General features: G+C 39.1%; 1 long non-coding RNA gene across 1 annotated transcript; it reads right to left on the reverse strand.

Annotated features, from left to right (window-relative positions):
* Positions 1-1,625: 1,625 nt before the first annotated feature.
* Positions 1,626-24,062, reverse strand: LOC138743998 (uncharacterized). Its single transcript, XR_011345179.1, has 3 exons — positions 23,985-24,062; positions 18,261-18,331; positions 1,626-1,840 (listed from the first exon to the last, which is right to left on the reverse strand). It is a non-coding gene; the product is annotated as an uncharacterized lncRNA (long non-coding RNA).
* Positions 24,063-26,017: the final 1,955 nt, after the last annotated feature.

The following is a 26,017-nucleotide window of genomic DNA, read 5'->3' on the forward strand; positions in this document are numbered from 1 at the left end:
TTCAAAGTACAGACTATTTATTCTAAATGAATTACAATTCCTACAATGGTCAACCTAATAGCATACTGAAGGTACTTCCACATTGGCATTATAGTGTCTGAAGGAGGCAGCTTGTCATAACTTTCTTAATGGGAAATAGGAATCTGAGAAAAGTGGAAACTTTATGTTCAGCTTTCAGATACCCCATGAGGAGAAATGAAACAGAGTTTAAAAATAATGTTCAAATCAAAACATTAAAAATAAGTTCAATAAATTTGAGTTTGCGAACAGTGAGGCAGTGATTAAGAGGTGTGCCTGAAATGCAGGCTCGCTGAGTTGAGAGTTACTTTATATGCTGAGTGATGCTGGCAGGTCAATGAGATGTTGCTGTTCCCTCAGTCAATCCAGCTCCACTGGTGAGTGAATAGTGTGGGAGGAATGAGAGATGGCGCTAAAGATTCTCCCAAAGCTGTACAGATCCAAGTCAATAGACTGGGCTCATGACATCATGTGTTGCAGCTCCAGAGACCTGTATGGTTGGATTACACTCACTAACTTGGTGATGACCTGGTGGCAGTGGGCTGTGGGAGGTCTCACTTCCAGGGTGAGCAAGCAGCATGCAACTGGCTCTGTTATACCTTGCCCCAAGGAAGGAGATAGGAGCAGAGGAATTGACAAAGTTAAGGGAGATGGGCTGAGAGGAAATGGAATAGGTCTAGGTGTTGTGCAGGCAGTTCAAGGGTGGTAATGATGAAGGAGTCGGAGGAAGAATGAGGGAGGAGGGAGCTGATGGCAGGAGAGAGTGACAACGATTGCTGTGTGGAGAGGAGTACGAAGGAAAAGTGAGCGCATAAGAGTGAGTGTGTGTGCGCATGCAGTTAGAATGTGAATATATGTGTATGTCCATCTGTTTATGTGCCAAGTCCATGCAGTGAAGTTTGTTCATCAATCAACTTGGACCTCATTGCCATTGGACTAAGATCTTGCTCTGCCAAATCTATGGTAGTTGGTGTGGAACAATCCCCTGGTATGGCAACATTGCAATGTGATTGGCCTTCCAAACCAGAAAAGGAGATTCAATCCTGACCTCAAACTCTTCCAGGGTAAAGTTGCTTTCTCTCCCTATGAGAAAACAAGGTTACCGAGGGAGCTCCTGTTTCCTCTCACGTGGCAAAGATGCAGGTTTTGGTAGGGGTATTGTCACAGTAAATCGCTGTCAGGTGGAAGAAACTAGTAGGAGCTGATGACAATGTGATAAGAATTAAATGGCATTAATGTAATTGTGTAAATGATGATCAAAGGGTCTAATTCTTTGCTCTACAACTCTGATTCTTTGCTTGTGATTCACACAATTCCGTCTTCCATTCCACAGATCAGGTGTGGAATTAAGTTATAGTCAACCCCAAGGCAAGAAGAAACAGAATGAAAACCAAAACCAAGGAATAAATAGCAACATATTGTGAATTGATAAACATTAAAAGAAAATAATGCAGGAAATTTTGGATCTTTGCTGATGCCACAAAAATTTATATAAAAATAATTGTAATTTTTTTTGTATTCCAAAGATTCCAGATCACTTATTTATTAAAAACTATTTTCCACTGACAGATTTTAATATTTCTTGGAAGTGAAATAATCAATCCACTCTAAGAATGCACAATATTTCTATTCCCCAACAGAACACATTATCGGTTTTGTGGTGCATAGATGGCACTGCAGATTTTCTTTGCAGACGCTGTGTTGGTTTTCTTTTCAATCTTAGCCCTGGTATTCTCACAGTGGTTGAGTAGCAGAGGTCAAAATGTGATGTGGTGGTTTATTATTTCTTCTTTTCAATCACAATTCTGTCACCTTTTGGGACCTAGAGTGAAGCAACATGAAAAAACATGCGCTCGAAATAAGGAAAAATGACATGGAAATGAATCTATTGCCTTAATACCATATGAATTAAAAGCAAATATTGTCACACGGATTTATAACATTCAGTTCTTTTATATTAAAATGCATATTGAGTAAAATGTAATCATTTTAGGAGTGCTGCAAATTTTCCATATACAAAGAGTATCTGAAATATAAATTTTTAAACAGGCTTAATGTTTTGCCTCAGGTATAATATATAATGCTGAGGGAAAAATTGATAACAGTAAGCATCTGGTAAGAAGTTGATTGAAATATGCAAATATTAAAAATACAATAAATCATATTGGACTATTCAAAACTTTAAGAAATGTAAATGTGATTGAGTGTATAATTCATGCATTTTGTACCAGGGGACGTAATATGCATTAATTAGATTTGAAGCCTGCAGGAATTATGATTTCTTAAGACTGTAATGAGTTATTTTTTTCACAGTTGTATTCTACAACCATTACCCTTCATTTTAAGCTTGAAGAAGCAATTTTTTGTGTATAAAAGAGATTACTTATTTCCCAAGAAAAAAAATCACTTCACATCGTAAAATACACAAAGGTGCTGGTCCCAGACCTGCTGAGTTTCTCCAGCACTTCCGTGCATTTACGACAATCACAGCACCTGAACACTTTCTTGTTTCACTCCATTTCACATAATACTGAGGGAGTGCTGAAGATTCTGTTTTGTAGATGAAAGGCGAAATTATGGTTACACCATCTTTATCCCAGCTGGAAATAAAAGGAGCATTGTTTCAAAGATGAGAAGAGAATTTATCACTGAAGCCCAAAACAAAAAAAATCAATATTTGTCTCACAATCAACAACATAGCTGATCCTTAGCTCATCAATATTGGTGAGATCTCGTGCACAAATAGGCTGCTCTGGTTTTTTTTGTCCTTCAAAGGTATGTTATTGGCAGTAAAGTTCTCAGTAACATTCTCAGATCATAAAGGAACAATATCAAAGCAAGTTCTTTCTTTCTATTTTCTTTCATCGAAATGATTAAGAACAAAAATTAATCTGCTACAGTTTATCTTTGAGGCACTTTATCCTTGGCTAACAAAATTATATTTTCCTTTCATTTAATGCTAGTTTCAGTCAGTAAGGGAAGTTTGATGCAAACTGTCCAATGTTCACACATGCATTTGTGGATACAAAAGTGAGCAGTTAAAAATGTAATAATTAACAAATCAGAAATTGTGAATCAGAATTCCAATAGAACCAAAAGCTGTGTATATGTTTTCACACCAGATTTTTAAAATCAGCTCCTTTATTTCTCAATGAAACATTGCTGAATAAATATTACTAAAATTCTAAATTTAGAACATGTATTTATTGATTGAACATATCCATTTCTCCCTCAGTAAAATAGCAATTATTCAGGAAACAATTGTTAGGTTTCATCAAAGAATTTTCACGATTAATTGAATCACCCATTATCCAGCCCAAGTTGGCTATAAAAACAAGGCTCATGTAAACTATTCTCCCTTCTGCCATCTGCTAGGAGATACTGCAGCACTTGGGCTCTTAAGTCCAGATTGGGCAACAGCTTTTTTCCCCCAGGCTTAAGACTCCGGAACTCCCAGAACATTTGTGGATAGGGTACCGTGAACTTTTATGATATACACCTTAATATTTTTAATGTGTTTAACTTCTATTCTAACTTGTATAAATATACTCCGTGGCCCTAGAGAACCACCATTTTGTCTTTACTGTGCAAGCATGGTATGAATGAAATCAAGTCAAATGAAAACCTTGTGAGCAGTTACTTTCAGTAAATTTTCATACACTCACCCCTTCCCTAACACTCCCCAACCCAACCCAGCCCTCTGCCAAATTTGATTTCTTTAGCTTTGTTGGAAGCTTTCTCTGAGAGATGAATATAATAATTTGACTGATAGCCATACACCTTTAGCACCAGACCATTCTCCCATGTTTTTTTTGTGAATATGAATTGAGCAGCTCATGATCCTTTTCAAAACTTGACAAAACTTCTTGTAATTTTTGCATTGTCCATATAGGTGGCATCATCAAATTGAGCCATATGCTTATTGATATGAAGTAAGTCGTCTACTCAGTAATGGCTGCATTTTTTTAAGCATGGCTTCTCAAAAAATTCAAGGGGGAATATAATAGCAATGCCACAAAGCAGTATGTGCTGTTCACTTCACATGGTGGTTTATCAGGCATGAGGAAATATTTCAGTTGAATGTAGCTATGAAATCAAGAACTCAGTCTCAATGGTGGTGATTGATCCAAATTATTTAAATGAGTCCTTGTGGGATAAGATCCTATCACTCAGCAGTATGGTTTTGTTGGTTGGGAGTGGTAAAGCTGACAGCCAAGTTCTGCAGCGCATTTGTTCTGCTTGAGTAGATTTATTTATCTCATTTTTAAAGCCCCTTGGTATTTATCTTTCCACTGGCTGAAATTAACACGAAAAACAAACGTAAAACGTATTAAATAGGACAAGGTTGCTAAGATTGTTGAGATTGGCATATTTTTGATTTTTGTTTTATTTTGCCATTGGAGTTAAAAGTATAAAACTAGTGCTTCACTGTTTAAATGGAATCGGATGTTACCAATTGTTGGATTACCTTTAGCATCTAATCAGAAAAGCAATCAATACATCACAAGTCCAGTGCCAAATAATTAATGATTTTGAAGAAACTGACATTGTAATTTCATTTAGCAAATTGAATCTCCTACGTTGTGGTGATGGGTGTTTCCTTTCTGTACACTTAATTTGGCTTCTATAGATGGTGAATTGATTAAAATTTAGTGACAAAGGAGACTGCAGATGCGAAGGAAAGAAACAAGCTGCTACAGAAACGCAGCAAGTTAATCAAGGAAGATGGTCAGCATATAGAAGTGAGGGGTGAGACAGGTGGAACCAGTTGAGAGTGGAAGATAAAACTAGGTGTGGGAGAAATAAAAAGGTAAATCGAGGGTGGAAAAAAACAACGTGGCTAGATATACAGATTATATGGGGCATGGACAGATGGACCGAGGTGGATAGGTATGCAGATACATGGGTCATGGATGGATGGTATGAGGTGGCATGGATAGAGACAGATATGTAATGGATGGATGGATGGAATGAGGTGGACAATTATATAGAGACACAGGTCATGGATAGAATGCATTGGACAGGCATACAGGTACAAGATGGGAGAGGACAATGAGACTTTGTAGCAAGAGAAGAGGGATGGAAAAGGGAGCAAACTGGTGGGAGTGGAAATCAGAACACTCGATGTTTGTACTGACTGAGCTGTCAGCTAACCAAGCAGAATATGAAATATTGTTCTAGTTGACATTTGGCCACACTGAGAGTGGTGAAGGCCAAAGGCAGACAGGTTGGTATGGGAATGGGATGGAAAGTTGAAACAATATTAGAATGGCTGTTGTGGACAGAGTGGAGGCATTTTGCAATATTACTGTGGAGTTTGCACTCGTCTCACCAATGTCGAGGAAGCAAAAAGGGTGTAATCTGTTCTCAAGCCCCCTCTTCCTAGACCAGTGATTTTCAACCTTTTTCTCCACTTACATACCACCTTAAGTAATCTCTTATCAACCACAGAGCACTTGTCAGAGTAAGGGATTACTTAAGGTGGTATGTGAGGGGGGGGGGGGGGGGGAAGGTTGAGAACAACAGTCCTAAACAGAACAGAGTTAGAGTTTCTTTATTCCTCACCTTTCACTTGACTAGGCACAAAATCCAAGATGTCCTCTTTGGCCTTGTTTCACCAGCACCAACAGGATCCCTCACTATTTCCAATCATGATCATATTTCTCTGAAATCTGATGACAAGCTCTTGTGGGATCCTGCAATTTATGGGTGTGCATGGGCTTACTTATATACAAACAATACCATATAAAGGAGGGGTTCCTGTCAATTTGCTAGTTTGTATCATGAGTGCTCGAAGGCAAACATTCAGCAACTTGCATGGTAACTGTGGACAGGGGTATAATGGGTTTCCTCAAGAGATTACTATGTTAATCCAATCTTTTCCAGAAACTAATTGTGTTTCAGAGAAGATAATAAAATGAAGAGAAATTGTCTGTCTCACTAAGTGTGAAATAAAATTGCACGTCGACTAATATTTTCAAATATAGTATGTTTTTAAAAAGCTGGGTTTTTTTGGTGTCTCCAACCAGGCGACCATTTTTGGTCCTTTTACATTTGTTACTTTACTGTAGAAATTAACTTTTTTAAACTTTACAATTATTTGCAAAAATGTGCAAAAGATTTAATTTAGCAAATGGTATTTTGTTCTTCCATTTGTTTGAAATCTATTGCTTTAATGAAGTAATAAAGTAAAATATAAAGATTTAAATTCCATAGTTGACGTGTGCAATTTGAGTTAATGTTATGAATAATGCAGAAATCTCTAGCTCTCAAAATGTGATTACCTTAAATATATTAAAAAATGATTCATTTTGAATTTTGGGTGAATTTGGGTGAAATTGTTTGAGACAATCACAAAGACTGCTTTATTTGAAAATAGTGTTTTATAAGATTAGTCATGATATTTTGGTTCAAAAAGATAAAATGTGTGTGAGTTGCTCAAAAAATTTTAAAGGATTACTGGATTAAAGGCAAAAGCATTTCCGTTTTGTCATCATTCTGACATGAGCTCCTGTAGACTATGTATTGGGAAGAAACAAATTAAATTTGAAAAGAAGGATACCAGATACTCAAATTTAATTAAAAGATTTTTCAGTGTAAATTAAAGGTTTAATTGGGAGACTAAAGGCCTTGTTTCTGCCCTGTAGTTTTCTATGAAAAGACCAATTTGAATGTCTATATTCAAAAGGTCAATTCTAACAAAAACAAATTAAACATTATAGTTCTAGAGAAGTCACTTGTCTGCAAACAATCCAACTTTTTTTTCCATAAGTGTTTATTTTTGGCTCATGGAATACAAATTAAAATCAGCCCCTGGCTTTGATCACAATGTCTGTACTGAATAACTTGTGTTGAGAAAGAAATGAGTGTTCCTGTGTCTGCCTGATTTGTACTGAGGACTGGAGAACGCTGTTTCATCAGCTTGTACTTGTGCAATCGGATGACAATAAACTTGACGAAAGGCTATATGAAAAAAGATGTGGTCTTCAAAACTCAAAGATCTTACGATCACAAAGGCACAGCAAACAAACCCTTCAGGCCACCATGCTAACCATCAATTACTGGTTCGTACATTCATATTATTCCAACTACAGTAGAAGTCCAAAAATCCAGATGCCAGAAATCTGGACCATCCAAGGATATGGACATTTTGAAAACTCTCAAATGTTTTAAATGTAATAAACTTTTGTATGCATGTGTAAGTGCCACAGATGCAGTGGGATTTTTCTTTTTCTTTAAAATTGCTTGTTTTGATCAATGGTGTATTTGCTAATGAGTAAATTATCAAAATTTACCTGTTCATTTAGATTTACTGCACAGTGACAGGCCCTTTCATCCCACAAGCCTGTGCTGTCTAATTGAACCCAATTGACTAATGGCCCAGTATGTTTTGAACGGTGGGAGGAAACTGGAATCCCTGTGGAAAACCCACACAGACACTGGAGAACGTACAAACTCCTCACTGACACTGTGGGATTTGAGCTCAGGTCCCGATCACTGGGGCTGTAACAGCATTGTGCTAACCGTTGTGTTAACTGTGCTGCCCTCTTCTTTATTCCTCCTTAAATTTGAATTTTAAAAGTACTACCTGAGAATCTGGAAAATCCAAAAATCTGCAACTGCATAGCCTCCTGTTCGATCCATCAATAACCCAAGCTCCAGGTCCAAATTTCTGACACGATCAGGAAGCTTTCAATGCCCAAGGCCCTTCAGGATCCCTTCTTACCCTCAGAAACCTTTTGAATCCCAGCTCCAATATCTGGTCGCCAGTCTCTGCAGCCTGAAGAGGTTCCCTGACTGCAAGTCACCCACAGCCAGTGTGCGTCCCTCAGCTGCCATGGTTACCATCCTGCAAGGTTGTCTCTTCTGCCTCTGCTTCTCGGTAGTGGTGTCCTTCCTTTTTCTGGTGTCCTACTCCGGGCTGCTGATCCTCTGCAGTCTGCAACCCCCTCAAAGCTGCTGCCAAGCTCAGGCACCACCATCTAGGGCACAGATCTCCCCGGTTGCAGGATTTCACCTGCAAACACCATCACTCATCTAACAAGTTGTTTAAAGCCTATACATAGCCAATGGCATTAGGACCAGTTGGCTGAACCCTCAGGAGCTGCACTGTCCCTCCACTCCCCACTCTCCAGGTTACAGCAGCACCCTTTTTTCTGTTCACATTCTTAAATCGGGTTGAAATATTATGAAAGAAGATGATGTATCTGCAAATGAGTCACCTTTACAAGCAGCAGGATCAATATTATTAGTTCACAAACAATGTATAATGCTAATTATGACTGAATCAAAATGTAAAGAAGACAGTATCATATTAAGGAAACATCTCACCCAGTAGTTTGTTTTCTGCCACCCATGAATTTACAATGGTTTCTCATGAATCAAGTGAAACCAAAGTCCAAAAGGACAGAATGAAAAAAGCAATAAAGTGGCAAGAAGGCAATGTTAAAATGTTAGAAAACAATGAATTAACTATGATGGTTTCACGATTTCAACTCTGGTACCATCAAAATGTTCTCAGAGGACAAGCATGAGATATGATTTGAGGAATCATATATGCCAAAAGCCTATGATGTTTGAATTTACTCAAAGGAATCGTATTTCACTTTTTTAACCAACAAGGGCAAATCTAAGGAAGGGGATATAGGATGCAAGACAATTTAACTTTAGTATGGAGACATTTATGTAAAGCACACATGTCAAAGTCAGGCCCGCGGGCCAAATTTGGCTCGTGATAGAATTATATTTGGTCCGCAAGATCATATCAAATATGTATTAGAGCTGGCCCGCTGGCCGCCGTGCCAGTATAGTGCATGGACAGTTAATACTACAAATCCCAGAATGCTTTGCAAATGCGTTGGCGCCGGCCCATCAGCCCGCTAATCGCCCCCACCTCCTCTCTTTACTTTCATTAACATCTGTGACCTGTCGCCCAACTCACACGTAATAAACCCCTTACGAAAAATGGTCAAACGAAAGACAGAAAACAGGACCTTTCAAGACAGGTGGGAGGCAAACTCTGACCCCAGAGTTTGATGAACTTGCATCTAAGAAGAGATGTCAAGTATCTGGTTTAGACCCAGGTGCATCAGAGTAAATCACAGTGGAGCAAGCTAAGCTTGGATTCATATTTTCTTGGGTTAACTTTGGACTGTTCATAGTTGAAAGATTGGATTTTCATTGAAGCGAATTGTTATTTTTTTGACTTGTTGGCTTGTGAAAAAAAATACATTTAAAAGGAGCTTAAAGGCTATAGAGAAATATTATTTATTGAATATTTTCTCATTTGTTAATGCTTCTTCTGGAAAGAGTTTAACCAAAACTATTATGAAACATTTATTTTAATAAGAAAAAGTTTAATATTACATATGTTGAAAGAAGAGAAAACATGCAGAGGTTGTTCAAAATTTTCAATAAATATTTAGTTTGGCCCACGACTTAGTCCAAGTTTTTAATTTTGGCCCTCTGTGAATTTGAGTTTGACACCCCTGATGTAAAGCATAGGTTAGAACACTAAATCTAAAATATCAGACATGACATTGACTGGAGCTGCTGTGGGAAGATTCTTTAGAACCAAAGGTATTTCTGTTATTGTACAAAACCAAGCGGGTTATCAGTTCTGTTGCATCTACTTTTGGCTGTAAATTAATTAATGAAATGAAGACATATTATTTCCAGCATTAGTGAAATAAGTAACAAAGTGTCAGATATTTGTGCAAGGGTGAAGTAAACCATCTGACAATAAGAATGCATCAGTTAAAAATGGCAATAAAACCAGATAGAAATTCTGGACCAGATAGAAATTCTGGAGAAACTCAGCTGGTCTCAGTGTCCATAGGAGGAAAATGTATATTACCAGTGTTTGGACCTGAGCCCTTCTTCAAGGTATAAGTAAAAAAGCAGGCAGGTGTCTGAATTAAAGACTAGGGAGAGATAGGGGGAAGAACGGGAAGGGGAAGTGTCCAGACCAACAGCCAAAAGGTGTTAATTGGATATGATGAGAGGAAATGTGAGAATGTTAACACTGCTACTCTTTCCACAGGTGTGGTCTGATGAGTATTGTCAGCATTTTCTGCTTTTATTTGTGATTTCCATCATTTGCAGTTTTCTTTTTAAATGTCAGCACTTTATCACCACAACAGACATGCCCGATATTCACTCTCCAATTCATGAATCTTGCCGATCTAATTTAGATGGAGCTGGGAAAATGTATCAACTCACAAATAGAGATCTAAATACCAGTTCCAAATTACCGCAGGTTGATTTGTACTTAATGTGGAGCATTTGATTGATTGAGAGCATAGTTTAGAGAAATTGGAGGAGAGGTACATTCCTGATTGGAAAAGCATGGAACATTTAAGAGATAATGAAATTTCTTCAAATGTGTGTTTGAGTAACTGTAGAAAGTTAATTAAGTTTCAAGTCTATCATATATGTTGATACTTTTAATGATAAAAATATTGAGGTTGGTATTGGAACTATATCTACAACTCCCTGTGGTTATTCCCCACCTTAGAGTGCAAAACATTGAATGTGATTTGAATGCATTAGAACAGAAAATTGGGATAATCCTCTAACATAAATTATAAAATCTCGGCAAATGGACCTGACAGATGGCTTCTCGTAGACTTTCTGGGTTGTCTACAAATAACAGAGGACAACATGAACATTCTTTTGAAGGAAGAGTATGTTCAATGATGTTTGTAGCAGGAAGGTATTGAATTGTTAAATCTAGTCACAGACATGGGAGGCGAGGGAGGCAGAACTGGAACCCGTGAGCGAGACGAATGGGGGAGAAAACTTGAAGGGCCAAATTGCTCTGAATTTTAATATTCTTTTGCTGAATTAAACCAAGGGCAAATTTAAGTGAAAGAAGGGATTCAAATCCTCAGCATATGTCAACATCAGTACAACATCAATAATCCCATGGAAACAACAATTATGGAGAACTGCACTTGATGTAACCCTTCAATGAGTATAATACTGCATATACCGTTTTGTGGCTCCAATTATTTTTATAACTGTCAGCCTGATGGTGAGAGAGAAATATTAATAGAAGAAGAGAATGTGAAAGTTAATGCAAGAGGTTAGCTTATCAAGAGCAGGAGAAATGGGTTTAGGGGGACTGATTCAATGAGGATTCAGTACATCATAACTTGGAAATGGGTACTGAGAGCCATTACTTCAGAAAGAATCCTTTGATCCAGTTAAATCAACATCAAGGTGATCATTTGTCTGTGCTGAAAAGGCACAAAAAACTGACTAAATGTCTCCTCTTACCAAACCAGGAGAACCACAAGACTATTTAAAGAAACAGATAAAGCTGACAGAAGAATTTGCAAAAGCAGTCTCTCAGACTGAGACAAGCTAACCCAAAGACACAATTTACACAAATGATCAGGTGCTAATATAATTATAATTTGTCCCTCGCAAAGCAATGTTACTGTGAAATTTGATGACAAGAACTAGTTTTGAGCAATTCATGGGTGTACATGGGCTTATTCGGATGTGATGTTCGTGTCAATTATCACAGTGAAATTTCTTGTATTGACAAAATTGGAGAGAAGCAAGTGTGAGCTGAGGTTACCTTTGCATTTAAGAACTGAAGCTGAGTCAGGTCACGTTACAAATCAAAAGTCAGAATGGTATTGTGTAACGTGTTACATCATATAATCTTCGGTAGGGTCTGGTAACATTTTATGCTTTCCTACATTAAAACCTTTGATATCTGGCACCAATGGAACTGGTAGATGCTGGTTAAGTGTATATTCTGGTTGCTTGGGACTTACTCTTGCAATGCCAAACTAATACATCTGCATTAAGAATAAACAGTTTAAAAGAAAAAAATACTATACTGTACAATGAACAAACTTCATTTGTATGAATATATAAAACATAAAGCATTTTACTTTATTTTCAGTCACATTCTTTGAAAACATTTAATCATTGCCTCATCTGCAGGTTTCTCCCCCTCCACGGAGCCACCCAAAAGAGAAACAATAACATTATAGATAATTAACCCCCCCCCCCCCCACCATGTTTACATATAAAGCCTCTGACTGGGTCATCTCTTACTAAGCAAGGATGAGGAGATACTTTAAGAGAATCACCCAACGGTGAGTAGCATCAACCAGCTCTTCAACCATTGCTGTTTCACACAACTTTATTCAAACAGCTGACATGATCTAAGCACGGCCAAGGCTCTCCACTGGCTGAACATTTGCTGCCATCTTCACCAAAGTTTGAGTTACTTCAGAGAATATTTAATTTTATGATTTCAAACAATATGTATTTTTACTTATTAGTTTATTCTTATTTATTTACATTTTTAAAAATTATTTTCCAGCTTCTTTGCTGGTTGCTTGAATTCCGGATACCAGGGGTTTTACTGTACTTTGTTCTGCTCGCATGTTATTTTACTTGCAGCATTTACTTCATGTTAGTAAATGTTTCAGCAGGTTACATTGATTCTCTGTGAGCTTTCACTGGTTTTACCCCATGTTGATGGGTTCAGGCTGAAATCAGAGTAGGTATGGGCAAAGAAATGTCAACTTATTAAGTTGTGACTTTATATGGTGCATTTCTGCGAAGCTTTTCCAGTTCGAAGCCTTGCCAATTTTCCTCCACTAGCAGTAACAGGGCTCTTGGAAGGCTGTTGACTCATTGCAGATGACCTACAGGACGACCTAAAGTAGCTCTGGCCCAGAAGTCCATGAATAACCATTGTAGCTCAGACAGCATCAAATCCGGGTGGCTGGCTGATGGACAATATCAAGGTCATTCAAAAGGTAACAGCAGCAGGAGGATGAACATTAAATGAGAGAGGATGCCAGGTTAATGTTCCAGCAAGGAAGATGCCTGTAAACTTAGTAGGCGGTGGGAGAATGCTTTGCGGAACTGCTGTGGCTCCATGAGTGCTTCTTAGATTGGAGTTATGATGGCATCATTCTGAGCTTACACAGTAGCTTGTGAGAGAGCAGTCTCATCTTGGACTGCAGCAACCGAGTTTACATGAAGGAAGTTTCTCTGATGCTTCAGATGGCCCCTACATCTGCTGTAATGGAAGTTGGGACAATGAACAGATGTGCCGTAGCTGACTCCATACATATGCAAATAGAAATGCTGGAAAATAGTGTCCAAGTTCAGTGCAATGCCATGAACAAAGTTGGTCAATTCTATAATGCAGTTTATTGTCCATTCCCAACTATCTTCTGCAGTAGCTCGTCCCATGAAAGTGCCCTTGTGCTCCTCGACAGTAATACTCAGATGTGATGTCACTCTGGTGCAAGCTGGCCCTTGCTCCTTATCGTGGACAGCAGACCATATACATGGGATGACCACCCATGGGCAAGTTGTGTTGGGTGCTATTCTTGATCAGCACCAGCAGATCATAATCCTTCTCATATCTGGTTCCACTTATCACTGCCACCTTCCATTGTGTGTCTCTACCTCCCCCCAGCCTATATCCATCTGGCTATATCTCTATATCTGTGTATATCTGTGATAGTACAGATCTATCACCAATGTATATAGTGTATTTAGTTCCTGTATCTAGACTGTGCTTACAGCGATTGGCTGAGAGCCACACCTATTGTCTGGGCCTTAAAGGGTTGTGTCCCTAGCCAGGTCGGATCATTCCGGACTGGTCGGCCACCTGTGAAGAGCTCCTGTCTTTTGCTAATAATAGCCTTGGTTTGGATCAACAAGTCTTTGATTTTTTCGACGAGCTCTACAATATCTAACACACATCTCCCTCTCCCCCATCAGCCATCATCTCTCTCTTCATCTGGTTCTGCTTTGCTTACCCAGCCCATCTCACCCTTCCCACTCACCTCTTTTTGTCTCTACACTCTCAGTCATGAGGTGCAGGATGTTGACCCAAAATGTGGACCATCACTTTGCTGCCACAGATGCTTCCTGATCCACTGAATTTCTCCAGCAACATTTATGCTTGTGGACCCTCATCTTTGTTTTTTTCCTCACAGTTACACTACAGCCTTATCAGGTGTCAGATCTCTGTATTTGAAACAATGGCTAAGGTTGCAGTGAAAGGCAAAAGATAAATGACAGGATGCTTTACTTCACATCTCAGCTTTTCCTTACAAAAGAGATTTGAGATGAAGAGGACCTGGAATGGAGGAAGAAAGATTCAATATTAAATTTGCTCAAAAATATGTCAGTTCCACCACCTGATATTGCCTTGCCGGTGTTTGCCAATCATTGTGTTTGATTGGCGTGGATGAATGAATTGTGCACACAAGCTGCATGCTGTATAAGTGATATCTGGAGCTGAGTAAAATTTGAGAAAGTGCAGAGGCTATGGATATGTTGTCACAGGCAGAGAATGTTGGAAATGGAATGAGGACTCAAGCATTTGAAAGTGTTTTCATTGGCTTTGACCATATGTGTGAGGTTATTCAGCTTTTTGTTGATCTGTTTACAGGTTCTTCGGGCCAAACTTCTTGCATTCACAATTTATGTCTTGGTCTTCATGTACCTGCACACAAGGATATGTCTCTTCTTTGTTTTACCTTCCATCAAGATATCCAGCACATGATAGAAAAAACTTTGCAATCATATTCTTCCTAATCCCAGCTCAGAAAAGAAATTGAGAACGAGGCCCTGCATCTAAACCAAGCACAATGCACCTTGACTTTAAAATGTACAGACGGACTTTACATGCGAGTTGCACAGTGGTAGCTTCTCTGAAAAGTTGATCTCATCTCAGATGTGTGACCAATCAATAGAACAATTAACATTGATTGAACATTGCAATTTTACAATAGACAGATAGCGTAAAATTGGCTTCAAAAGCAACAGGTGCAGTGTAATTACACATGGTGATTATTTTGTTTGTTCTATTGGGCCTATTAATTATAACTTTCCAATAGCTCTGTGACAGATACAAATTTCATACATATTGTGTAATTTCTTCAAATATTTTTGAGAAGTCACAGTATTATATACCAAGAGAATTGGTAATTGTTACGAGTCAGTTCATGACATCTTGTGTCTCAGATGAATTTGTTTTTACTTTTCTCAATTGTGGCAACATCAGATTGCACCTCAGAATGGCTTAGACCAGAAGACATACAATCAGAAATGGGTTATTCAGCCCATCATCTCTACCCTGCTGCCATTTAATCACAAGCTGATCCATTTTCCCACTTAGCCCCACTGCCTGGCCTTCTCCCCATAACTTTCAATGCCCTGGCTAATCACAATTAGTCTTTTCTCAATCCCAAATAGAATTTGTATGAAAAAATAATTTATAATAAATTGTACAGGATTCTGTGATCAATTTAGTAAGTGTCCCATTATTTTTGTCAAATCCAAAAGCATAGAATAGAATTCTGAACACCTAATTTCTGAATTTTATTAGATGGTCTAGAAATGTTCATGCTATTACTGTTCATGTCAGTGCTAACAAGAATTAAATACACTTAAATTATTAGAAGAACTATGACAAGGATCTGTGCTGGCTGTCTGGTAACAGAGGATTGATTGGGCACCAGCAATTCGAAAGAGGTGGAGGAGCTATGTTAAGATAGGCAGATCCACCTGAAAGAGTGTGTGCATTGGGACCAGGAATTTCATTGGGGTGTCAGCAAAGTTAGGAGTAGGCAGTGATTTGAGGTGTTGATCTGGGGATCAGGATGGGATGGACATCAAAGGGTGGTAGGGGATAGTGCACCATAGGAGTCGAAGGATGTAGGGCATAAAGAACAAAGGCAAGTAATTCGTTTACCTGGCAGGCACCCCAGTCCACTTCTCAACTGGGAAGTTCCAGTTGTCTAGGTCAGTGGTTTTCAAACTTTTTCTTTCCACTCACATACCACCTTAAGTAATCCCTATTGCAATAGGTCCCCTCTGATCAGAAAGGGATTACTTAAGGTAGTATGTGAGTGGAAAGAAAAGGTTTGAAAAGCATTGCAGGAGAATACAATAATAGTTGGACTTGGAACTATGGTGTCCAACTCATAAGCATATTAGAACCCATACTGGGATACAAAAGTGACCTATTGCTGGATGTACTGGTACTCAAACTTTGGAGTGACATGAAACTGTTCAGAAATGGTTATTATCTTTCACTTCAGAAAACCTTTGTTTTCAATTGTTTAATACAGAAAAAAATGTTATGCAACTGAATTTGTGGGCAACATTGATTTTGATTTTTTTTTTACAATTTATAGTTTCTTACTACAAATAGGCTATGCCATTATTAAACACAGTTATTTGCAGGAGGAAGTGACAAATGACAGCCAGTCCACAACATGTTCTTTACAACATTGGCAAGCCATTCAAGTAATATTTGATCCAAAACTCACAATGTTCCTGGTTATTGCCACTAATGCCTTGGTTCAGATAGATTGCCTGGCTCAGCATCATTTGATCTTATTGAGATTTTACAAGCTTTTTCTTGTTTTTTTTTATTAAGGATACAATCATTATCCTGGTTTTGATATGTGTTATTGCAGAAATCTTACAAGTTGTGGCAGTGGGTTTTACCGGCAATAGACACAACAGATATCAAGTAGTGAAGGGACTAAATGCTTAAAGTAGTGTATGGTATCCTTCAAGAATCTGCATGGTCCTTCTTAAATGTTAATGGAAGTGCAAGTGAAAAATATTCAATCGCAGTCCAAACTTGTACTCTGAAGATGGTGAAGAATAACTTGTTGAAGAATGCACAATATTTATAAATGCCTGGGTAAGAAAGTAGATGGGTGGGTTAGTCAATATGCAGATTGGTGGATTTGTGGGCAGCACAGAAGGGTATCAAAGATTACAAAAGGATATAGATGTGGGCAGAGAAAGGCAGATGAGTTTACTCTGGGGAAGTGTGAAGTGCTGCACATTGGGAGGTCAAATGTACAAAAATCATTTCTCCATACTTTATGAAATGACTCAGTTATGTTCCAAACTACACCTGATTCTTTGATGAAGAGCAGTATTACTTTGTTTAGTATTCAATCATTTGGGGATTGTTGTTGAGTGTGGGTATGTTGTCCAGTGTTGGGGACAATTGATGAGTGTGGGTGTGTTGCTGTGTGTTAGAGACTATTGATGAGTGTGTGTGTTTATGAGTTTTGGGGACTGTGGATGAGTGTGGGTGTGTGGCTGACTGTTGGGGATTGTTGTTGATGAATGGGGTATGTACATGAGTGCTGGACAGTAAATATGGCTCAGTTCAATTACCAATAACCCCTTGCTGACAACGCAGAACAGATTATCGAAGCAGTTCTGGCACTGCAGCTGCAATGTGTGAATTTAGTTTAAGGTTAGGGTAGTTTTAGAACCAAGTTTTCAGCGCCACAGCTATAATGGAGATGCATGAAGTGGTAATGAGCTGGGTGATGATATCTCATGGCATTATTCAAATTGATTGCAAACTGACTTCTGTGAAAGGATGAACCCCAAGAGGGGAGAAAGATGGATCTACTTCTGGATGAACGTGGTTTGCAAACATTCCAGCCTTGTCTTGTGCAGTTTGTGTTGAGCTTCATAAATTCTTAAACATAAAAGATATTGAAAATGTGTACAGAAAATGCTGGAAACATTCAGTGAGTCAGGCAGTATCCGTTCCAAGAGAAACAGAATATTTCACATCATTCTCCTTTTGCCAGGTTGTTATCTTACTGTTTAGGTGCAAGCTCATGGACTTGGGACATTAATTGGTTCCTTCTCCGTAGATGGTACCTGCCTATCCATAATTTTCGGTTTTCATTTCAGATTTACAATATCAGTAATCTTTTTGCCTTTCAATTATTATTGATAAATATACTTGAAATCAAATGGAATAACAGCTATTTTAATTTGTCTGGAATACTTGTATCAACAATGAAGCAAAAGGTGAGCCAGGCAAACCAAACTCTGAGCTTACTCACAAATAAAAAGCTAAACTGAACAAAAGCTATGCAATATCTTCCAACAGAAAAATCATTGTACCCAGATCCCCGTGGGAAACTATGAACAATGGGTCAGACAGCATCCATGGCTAGAGATGATCTGTCAATATTTCCAATCCTAACTCTTCTTGAGAATAAAAGATGAAATCACATCTATTGTACAAGGAAGGGAAGAAACTTGGGGAGACTGAGATGATAGGGGATAGGACAGAAGGTATAAGAGGTGGAGAGATCATGAGGAAGGGTTGGAGGAAGAAAAGTAAGAGTGCAAAAAAAAGTGAAGAGATAGGTGAAGGGATGGAATCAAAGGAATCTGATGGGGGTGGGAATTACCTGAAATTGGACACATTGATATTCGGTTGAAAGCTGTCCTGTGCTGTTCCTCGTTTCCGTACGGCCTCACCCTGGGAATGGATAAGAGTGAAGACAAACATAAAGGAATGGTTGGGGGAGTTGAAGTGGTTTGGCTACAAGATGAAGTCCAGAATTACCTACAACAAAGGAATAAAAATTACCCCCGCAATGCAGCATCTGCAGCTTTCGCATTTCTCTATTTCCCCCATGGCTCCCTGACAAAATAAAATTAGTAATTTAGATTCAAATGGACATAAGAGTGAGACCCTTTAGCCAATGCTTAATTGAGAAATATTTCCTATTTTTTTAAATAACAATGACACATTGTGGAACTCAGATTATATTTTCTAGGCTTCTCACATTTACAACTCCAGAACAATCTTAAATGTCATGCACTTCTCAGCTGACATTTCAAAGCATATTTCAATTTGCAAAAGTTCTGTCATGATGTAAGAATTAAATTGTGAGCTGAATTGTTCAAATGACTCAACCACTGAATTCCTGTAAAAGCTTGAGAAATCTCCTTTAACTGCATGTTTTAACTTGCCTGCCTGTTTTTGATCATACTTTGATCAGACCCAAAATGTTGGTTACCTTTTGCTTCCTATAGATGTTGGATGATCTGCTCTATTTCACCAGCGCACTTTTGTATCCAGATTTCAATTGTGTTAAATATTTTATTACATTAGATTGCATGGAGGAAAACATGACGACACACAATCCATTTCTTGCAATAATGTTCTTGGTTTATTAAGTTAAAAAAACATTCCATATTATTAAATGCATTCAAGCCTTATGAACACAATCATTTCTCCATACTTTCTGAAAGGAATCACTTACCTTCCAAGCCACACCTGACCTTGATGAAAAGTTATGTTCCTTTGCTGGGTTTTGATGACTGTTGATGAGTGTGGGTGTGTGGATGAATCTTGGGTACAGTTGATGAGTGTGGGTGCGTTGATAAATGTTGGGTACAGTTGATGAGTGTGGGTGCGTTGATGAATGTGGGTGCGTTGATGAGGGTTGGGTACAGTTGATGAGGGTTGGGTACAGTTGATGAGGGTTGGGTACAGTTGATGAGGGTTGGGTACAGTTGATGAGGGTTGGGTACAGTTGATGAGGGTTGGGTACAGTTGATGAGGGTTGGGTACAGTTGATGAGGGTTGGGTACAGTTGATGAGGGTTGGGTACAGTTGATGAGGGTTGGGTACAGTTGATGAGGGTTGGGTACAGTTGATGAGGGTTGGGTACAGTTGATGAGGGTTGGGTACAGTTGATGAGGGTTGGGTACAGTTGATGAGGGTTGGGTACAGTTGATGAGGGTTGGGTACAGTTGATGAGGGTTGGGTACAGTTGATGAGGGTTGGGTACAGTTGATGAGGGTTGGGTACAGTTGATGAGGGTTGGGTACAGTTGATGAGGGTTGGGTACAGTTGATGAGGGTTGGGTACAGTTGATGAGGGTTGGGTACAGTTGATGAGGGTTGGGTACAGTTGATGAGGGTTGGGTACAGTTGATGAGGGTTGGGTACAGTTGATGAGGGTTGGGTACAGTTGATGAGGGTTGGGTACAGTTGATGAGGGTTGGGTACAGTTGATGAGGGTTGGGTACAGTTGATGAGGGTTGGGTACAGTTGATGAGGGTTGGGTACAGTTGATGAGGGTTGGGTACAGTTGATGAGGGTTGGGTACAGTTGATGAGGGTTGGGTACAGTTGATGAGGGTTGGGTACAGTTGATGAGGGTTGGGTACAGTTGATGAGGGTTGGGTACAGTTGATGAGGGTTGGGTACAGTTGATGAGGGTTGGGTACAGTTGATGAGGGTTGGGTACAGTTGATGAGGGTTGGGTACAGTTGATGAGGGTTGGGTACAGTTGATGAGGGTTGGGTACAGTTGATGAGGGTTGGGTACAGTTGATGAGGGTTGGGTACAGTTGATGAGGGTTGGGTACAGTTGATGAGGGTTGGGTACAGTTGATGAGGGTTGGGTACAGTTGATGAGGGTTGGGTACAGTTGATGAGGGTTGGGTACAGTTGATGAGGGTTGGGTACAGTTGATGAGGGTTGGGTACAGTTGATGAGGGTTGGGTACAGTTGATGAGGGTTGGGTACAGTTGATGAGGGTTGGGTACAGTTGATGAGGGTTGGGTACAGTTGATGAGGGTTGGGTACAGTTGATGAGGGTTGGGTACAGTTGATGAGGGTTGGGTACAGTTGATGAGGGTTGGGTACAGTTGATGAGGGTTGGGTACAGTTGATGAGGGTTGGGTACAGTTGATGAGGGTTGGGTACAGTTGATGAGGGTTGGGTACAGTTGATGAGGGTTGGGTACAGTTGATGAGGGTTGGGTACAGTTGATGAGGGTTGGGTACAGTTGATGAGGGTTGGGTACAGTTGATGAGGGTTGGGTACAGTTGATGAGGGTTGGGTACAGTTGATGAGGGTTGGGTACAGTTGATGAGGGTTGGGTACAGTTGATGAGGGTTGGGTACAGTTGATGAGGGTTGGGTACAGTTGATGAGGGTTGGGTACAGTTGATGAGGGTTGGGTACAGTTGATGAGGGTTGGGTACAGTTGATGAGGGTTGGGTACAGTTGATGAGGGTTGGGTACAGTTGATGAGGGTTGGGTACAGTTGATGAGGGTTGGGTACAGTTGATGAGGGTTGGGTACAGTTGATGAGGGTTGGGTACAGTTGATGAGGGTTGGGTACAGTTGATGAGGGTTGGGTACAGTTGATGAGGGTTGGGTACAGTTGATGAGGGTTGGGTACAGTTGATGAGGGTTGGGTACAGTTGATGAGGGTTGGGTACAGTTGATGAGGGTTGGGTACAGTTGATGAGGGTTGGGTACAGTTGATGAGGGTTGGGTACAGTTGATGAGGGTTGGGTACAGTTGATGAGGGTTGGGTACAGTTGATGAGGGTTGGGTACAGTTGATGAGGGTTGGGTACAGTTGATGAGGGTTGGGTACAGTTGATGAGGGTTGGGTACAGTTGATGAGGGTTGGGTACAGTTGATGAGGGTTGGGTACAGTTGATGAGGGTTGGGTACAGTTGATGAGGGTTGGGTACAGTTGATGAGGGTTGGGTACAGTTGATGAGGGTTGGGTACAGTTGATGAGGGTTGGGTACAGTTGATGAGGGTTGGGTACAGTTGATGAGGGTTGGGTACAGTTGATGAGGGTTGGGTACAGTTGATGAGGGTTGGGTACAGTTGATGAGGGTTGGGTACAGTTGATGAGGGTTGGGTACAGTTGATGAGGGTTGGGTACAGTTGATGAGGGTTGGGTACAGTTGATGAGGGTTGGGTACAGTTGATGAGGGTTGGGTACAGTTGATGAGGGTTGGGTACAGTTGATGAGGGTTGGGTACAGTTGATGAGGGTTGGGTACAGTTGATGAGGGTTGGGTACAGTTGATGAGGGTTGGGTACAGTTGATGAGGGTTGGGTACAGTTGATGAGGGTTGGGTACAGTTGATGAGGGTTGGGTACAGTTGATGAGGGTTGGGTACAGTTGATGAGGGTTGGGTACAGTTGATGAGGGTTGGGTACAGTTGATGAGGGTTGGGTACAGTTGATGATTGTGAAACTTTAGGAGTGCAGAGGAGTTGATAAATATGGGTGTTTTGAGTGTTGATGAGTGTAGAGTAGATTGATGTGTGAGTGTGGGTGTTGATCTGTCTAGGAGGGAGGGATCACTAAGAAGGGTGCAACTGATGAGTGTCAGCGTATCATGGATGAGGGTGGGTTTAAAAGAGTGGGTGGGTGTCCGTATGTGGCTGAGGTTGATGAGAATGGTTGATAGATGTGGGAATTATTAATGAGTATGGGATCAATGAATTGAGAGGAGGGCATTGAGTGGTATCACAGTATATTGTGAAAGCTGCATTGAGTGTGAACTCTGCTGATGAGATAGAGATGAGAGCGTGAGATTCTGAATGTCATGTTGAGGCTAATGACTCTCTCAGTGATGAGAGTGGAGTTTGCTCTTCTATCTGAATGGTAGTCTGGAGTATGGGGTTGCAGAGAGTGGGGAGTATAGATAAGTGTGGGAAGTGTTGAAGAATGTGGGGGGTCTTGATGATTGTAGAAAGGAGATGATGCATGGGGGCGTTTTGTGGTTGGGTATTGGTAACTGCTCGAATTTTTGATCAATGATAAACGTGGCAGAAAGTTTGATGTGTGGGAGCATTGATAGCTGTGTAGCCCTTTGGAGGTACTGAAGTGTTGCCTGCATTGAGGAATGTGATTAAGAATGTTGTAGCAGGTAAGTGAGGGTAATGTAATTCAATTTTAGATTTTGGGAAAGGATGTGTAGTAATGAAGATGGTTGAAAGTGAGCAGTAATAAAACTGTTAATTTCTAAAATACCTGGTGTTAGTAAAAAAATTAATTTTGCATTAGGTAAACTTTCAATACCATTGAATTTAAAATTAAATGTGACATAAATTTCAAGCTTAACTTTGAATGAGGTAACTGCTGAGCCATTGTTTTACACCCACCTCACTAATACCTTGCATTTGTGCATTGCAGTTTGCAGATATGCTGAATAGCTCGAAGATGACATGAATAAAACATCCTTTAGTTGTCTTGTCGTCTTGTGAATACTTTGAACAAAGTAATGACTGATCACTCTCAGAATTTGACCATGTTGGACAATAACCTTTAAAACTTTTATAGTTGTTCAACAATTTTTCTGAAACTTGAAATTAACTAATCTTGAACGAGTGACAGAACGATTCATCTTCAAGAAGTACAACAGGAAGCCCTTAAACTCTAATGGGAATTAAGTAAAATCAAAGTGATAAATTCAATCCAATATTGCCTACAACAAAGGAAGAAAAAATGCCCCTTTAATGCAGTCATTTGATGGATTAAATTAGAGTTTTGAAATTTCAATCACGAATTCTGGACAAGTTCAAAATTGATTATTCAAAGTGAAACTGGAACAACTACAGACTCAGACGCATATCAATGCCCTGGTGTGATTGCATGTGGAATATTGTATATAGGCCTGGTCTCTCTACCCAAGGAAAAATATTCTTGCAATAGAGGGGCAAGTGTTCACCAGAATGATTCTTAGAGTAATAGGCTTGGCATTTTTTTTTGTGCCTATGCTCTCGGGTTGAGTGAATGGGAGGAATTCCTCTGGAGCAATGTGGAGCTGATGTTTCCCTTTGGTGGGATTTCTTGTACCATTTCAAAGGGAACAGCCATTCAGGTCATCGATGAGAAGAAATGTCTTCACCCAGCGGTTAATGAATCTTTGGAGATTTGAGTAGGCTCATTCACAGGTGCATTGAAAATAAACATCATTAGAATTCAAATCTTCATCAAAAGAAAATACAGAAGAATAGAACTGAGGTTCAAAAAACATGAATCCCTATCTTATTGAGTGGCAGGGTGGGTTGGAGAATCTGGATTGGGAGAAAATTACCCACTCTTGACCTGATTTCATATGTTCTTATGAATATCATCCACAAAATACTCAAGAAAAGCATTTTATGCTTTATTATTTGATTTCTAAAACATAACACCCTTAATTGATACAATTTTTCATGACATAGTTAACTCTTTCAAACAGATGGTAGCTAAATTAAAGATGAAAGAACAGATAGATCAGATGTAAATAGCCTAGTTATATATATTTAAAAACTCTTTAATGTCTTTCAAATGTCTCTGCAATCAAGCTGTAAGTACTTACTCATGTTGACATTTGATTCTGACATTGCATCTCTGAATATTTCCATTTTGCCAGATAAATATTGTACTGGAGGACTCTGAGAAAGTTAATTGGATAAAAAATTGATTAGGAAAGAACAGAAAGCTATGTTCAGTATTTTTCCTATTTATTAATAATTGAAATATTAATTCTCCAGTAGACTCTGTTTTGTAAAAAAAAATCAAGAGGGATTGCAAATTATTGTGGCAAGTGCTAACTAAATCCACATCCACTCAGACTGGTAGATGTCAATATTGCAGTTCTGCTGTGGAGATTGAGTTTGCGACCCTCCTTTGCTAATGCTATATCCTCGCAGATCTGTTACCTGTACTTCTGTCACATACAAATTACTTCAGTGTGCTGGGAAAATTAAAGCAATCTACTTCCACACTTCTCTTCAACTTGCTAACCCAAGTCTTCAGTGTCATCCATGAGCTCTGCAGACCTTGCATTTTTCCCTTAACTACTTCCAGCCCTCCCTTCCAGAAAACACAGTTGTTTCCCTAAAAAGTATTGTGCTCCACATTTCTCACCAAACAATAAATGCCAGTTATTTCTGTTTCTCATCAAAAATTTATTTGAGGAGTCGTCTGTTGGCAGCAAAACCTCTGGTATCCGGTACCTACGGGGATTTGTAGATGCCGTATAAGTGAGTTTTACAGTTGCTTGAGACTCATTCTGACAATGCCTAACTAATACACATGCATTAAGTTTAAAAGACAAAAATATTATAGTCTACTTTCACTGGACTAACTTCACTTGCATGAATATATAAACATTAAAGCATTTTCCTTTATTTTCAGTCACATTCTTTGAAAACATTTAACAATTGCTGCATCTGCTGGCTCCTCCACCTCCACAGAGCCGCCTGAACGATGAACAATAACAATATAGATAATTAACCCCTCTTTCCCAAAGTTTACATATAAGTTTACTAATATAGTTAATAATATACTGATAAAGACTCTTACTAAGCAAGGATAAGGAATTACTTTAAGAGAATCACCCCAACAATGACCGGCATCAACCAGCTCTTCATCCTGGGTGACGCCATTTTATTCCAACACAACTTTATTCAAAGAGCTTCTATGAGCAAAGCACGACCCAGGATCTCCACTGTCTGAAATTTTGGTCCCTTATTCAGAAAAGATTTATTTGTTTCTTCAGAGAACATTTATTTTTACAGTTTTATATTTTTATTTATCTTTTTATTTATTTGTATTTATTTTTTTTAAATGCAATTATTTTGCTCAATTTTTTAATGGTTGCTTGAAGTTGTCAGTTGTTTGAATTCTGGATTACAGGGGTTTTAGTATATTTGACCTCATCATGCTTCATTTCTGGAAATGTCCCTTGTTTGGTAAACACAAAACATTTCTTTTTACAGGAGTCATTGCACCAAAAGGCAAAAGGCTGCCTGATTGTGTTTCTAAACTGTCCATATAGCAAATCGTTAAGAAGTTGCTCCAAATATGTTGAAGTGTTCCCTTATATTATCCAATCCATAACCCCTGATACTTTCAAAGAGAGGTTCACAGTTTAATCCTGGCTGAAACATCATCCATTTGCTGCCAACACCAGCAAAGATCATTCTAAGATCTTCCCATTGGTTATTTCATTCTCTCGCCAATAGGCTAAGCCAAGTTAACCCCCCATAATTGATTTTTTTTTTGTTTTCTGTCATTCCTGCCTCTAGGATATTCTCTACCAGTTATAACCTGAGTCATTAATAACTTTCCAAATCAGTTTGAGTCTGTATTTACTGTGCTTTCTAATGTATTTTTCTATCTTATTGGATCAATATCTGGGCAAATACTTTAATACCACTGATCTTAGCAGTTTTGACACATCGAAAGCTTAAATAACGAGTATAAACATTCTCATTCTTTGATGAAACAGGGCAAGAATATTAACCACTTGAATAAATGCTAACGTCACACACAACTTCTGCCATTCATGACATAGGCAATAACTATGTAGACAACAAATGTGACTGATCTTGTAACAAATGCAGT

The sequence above is a fragment of the Narcine bancroftii genome, chromosome 10 (genome assembly GCF_036971445.1).
Source record: "Narcine bancroftii isolate sNarBan1 chromosome 10, sNarBan1.hap1, whole genome shotgun sequence".
NCBI lineage: Eukaryota > Metazoa > Chordata > Chondrichthyes > Torpediniformes > Narcinidae > Narcine > Narcine bancroftii.